This window comes from Equus caballus, chromosome 19 (genome assembly GCF_041296265.1).
Source record: "Equus caballus isolate H_3958 breed thoroughbred chromosome 19, TB-T2T, whole genome shotgun sequence".
NCBI lineage: Eukaryota > Metazoa > Chordata > Mammalia > Perissodactyla > Equidae > Equus > Equus caballus.
In genome coordinates, this window is record NC_091702.1 from 31,528,749 (window position 1) to 31,531,659 (window position 2,911).

Sequence of the window (2,911 nt, forward strand, 5' to 3'; positions counted from 1 at the left end):
TACACTCAAGGGATAATAAAATGTCCAATGTATATACTCACCAATTCATGCTCCAGAAGAGGAAATACTGCAGAAAATATTCAGTAGAGAGTTTAGTGGAGGATAATATGGACTTTGCTTTTTCTTAGAATGTCTTATAAAGTGTTCATATAACAAAATGACGTTCAGTAGACCAACGTTCAGTACATCAACCTTACAGTGTTTATTAGCCATCAGCTAAACCGACTACTGACACTAGAGAAGGACTACAAAGCCATCAAGAGGTCTCTGACCAACTTCAGCAAGACAGGAGGACAGCTGGCCTGTATGGCGCTTAAATGATTGATGTCGTTTTCCGTGTTCACGATTTGAAGCTATTTAAGAACTTTATATAAAAAAAAGTAAATGGCATCCACTGATATGGTCATCCTCCTCTGTTGTTCAAAACCTACTCCATTAAAAGGAAGATGATCTTGTAACGGCAAGAAAAGGATTTTCTCCTGTTTAAGAAAGGAACAGTGTTGTCTACAAGCTTTCAATAGTTTTCTAGTGCTAATATTCACGTTGTAAAACGATTACTACATAACCAGTAGTCACAGGAAATTTCCTCTTTGCATATTTCTTTAAAATCCTCTGGAAAGTACGATGTTGATAATTAACTTACTCTTATCTGCCAAAACCAGAGTAAGATGTCACATGTGTTATTGCTAGTTAATTAATGGTCTCAAATCTATTTGCCTCACTTGCTTGCCTTTGCCTACTCTGAAGGCTGCAGCCCTAAAGATAGCAAGCACTAAGTCAGTTTCCAGAATTGCCCATCAGCTGCTTTAGGTGACTTCACAGCCTGCCACAGCTTTAGCAGGCCTTAGGATCACCTAGGAGCAGAGTGCAGGCCAGGAGAACTGCAGCTTCCCACGCTTCCTGTGGAGTTGAGAAGAAAAAGGGAGAGTTTACAGGTTGAATTTCTCTTAACTACCCTTTTCCTTGGGTCTTAATCTCCATGATGTCCAAAGGCTTCCCTCACTGGATCCAAACTCTGGCACTGTCTGAGTAGGAGATTAAAAAGAGGCAAGTCACCTTGTTAAGAAATACCTTCACTCAGGCCAGGGTCATTTCCACTGCCTAAGATTGTGAAATTGGGCTTGCGTGATAAGCTGGAGACTCCTCTCTGATAGATGGGAGTCATGGCTACTAAAAAATTTACAATTAATACCAAAAGTTTTTCACATATGCTTCTCTGAAAAGTTATTGGGGGACGGGGGAAAAGAGAAAATCTTCTGTGTTTGTGTTTTTCCTGTAAAGATAGATTTAGGATATGATATAAGCATGTATTAATAAAACTAACACACCAAAGAGTTATGTAAAACATGTTTTATTAATTTTGGTCCCCCTTTAGAGACATTTTTATTTCTGTCTTGAAATGAGTGATCTATATTCATAAAAACAGAACATTATAAAGTGCTGTTTATGTGAGATAACTTGAGTGATATTCCTTCAAAAAAATAGATCATAACTAATGATATGTTTGTAATGGTGATTGTTAGATTTTATTAGTAGCTGGAAATACTGTAGCAACACTTAGTCTGAAATTTGGACCTCAGACACTGTGGCTGTCTAATACAATCCTTTAAAAATTCTGTGCATCTTCAGTAAGTGCAGTATACTTCTTGTACAGCTCTCAGTAATTTTTTAAAGTTTATGAAATTATATTTATCAAATAAAAATGTTTCTATATAAATAAGTGTTTTTCCATTATTTAGGCATTGTAAGCCTCTCTGCTCATCATAACCAGCACTGCCAAATTTGTTTTGAGTTAAATTTTATTATATTTATCCTCCATTTATAGTATAGGAATGCCATTATGCCTTTTGCTGACTGCAATTTTCAAAAATCTAGCAGTTCTTTGTTAAGTCAGGTTATATAGATCATCAGTACAGTTCCTGAAAGGGGTCTGATAGAAATGTACCAACTGTGAAGACCAACACACTTCAACTAAAAATTGCATCATTCATGAAAAGCCAGCCAGTGTGAATTTGGAAATGCCTTGGTCCATAGAAAATATGTGCTTTCTTTAAAATCTACCTGACATAATGTATATATATAAAATATTCTAACCTCCTGTTGAGAATCATTATTCCTAATGCTTCCTCACTTGCCAGTTTAAACACACGTAATTGTTTATGTTTATTAAAAAGATATGCTGTTGTCTTTCCCCAAGTATTAGTATTTGCAAAGAATGACAATGTGTGATACATGTAATGTATTTTTATTTCTGGAATTAGAATATGATCCCAGACAAGTCAATTGAGGCATCTGTTTTTGAGAAGGAGTTGAGGATTTGCACTATCTTTGGGATAACCCCTCAGTCGTTAACTTTGGTTATACTACATGATGAATCATGTTCTCAGTAAGAAATTTAGGACAAAAACATAAAATTTTATGAACAGCATTTCACCAGAAAATTTAGTGAATTCTTTAAAAACTATTCCAGTTTTATTATGAAGAGCTAACTGACTGACGAAGCTACTATAAATGGAGAAGAGTCCACATGTCCTTGAATGGTGCTTTTTGGGAGTGGCAGAGGGCCCTCTGATACATCCGATTTTTAATACTAATTGTTTAAGGTAAAATGGTATATATATTCAAGTAAAATTTATAGACATTGAAGTGCATAGATTTTAGGATTACATTTTATCACTTTTGACAAATCTATATGTCTGTGTAATCGGTACCCCAGACCAGATGAACCTTTCCATCGTCCCAGAAAGTTTCTTTGTGCTGCTTTCCAGTGAACTTACGCCGCCCTTCCATTTTTCTGTTTTCTGTTGTCATAGGTTAATTTTACTTCTTATTGAATTTCATGTAAATGGAATTATACAGTGTGTTCTCTTTTGCATCAGGCTTCTTGCTCAAAATGTCTGAGAGAGTCATG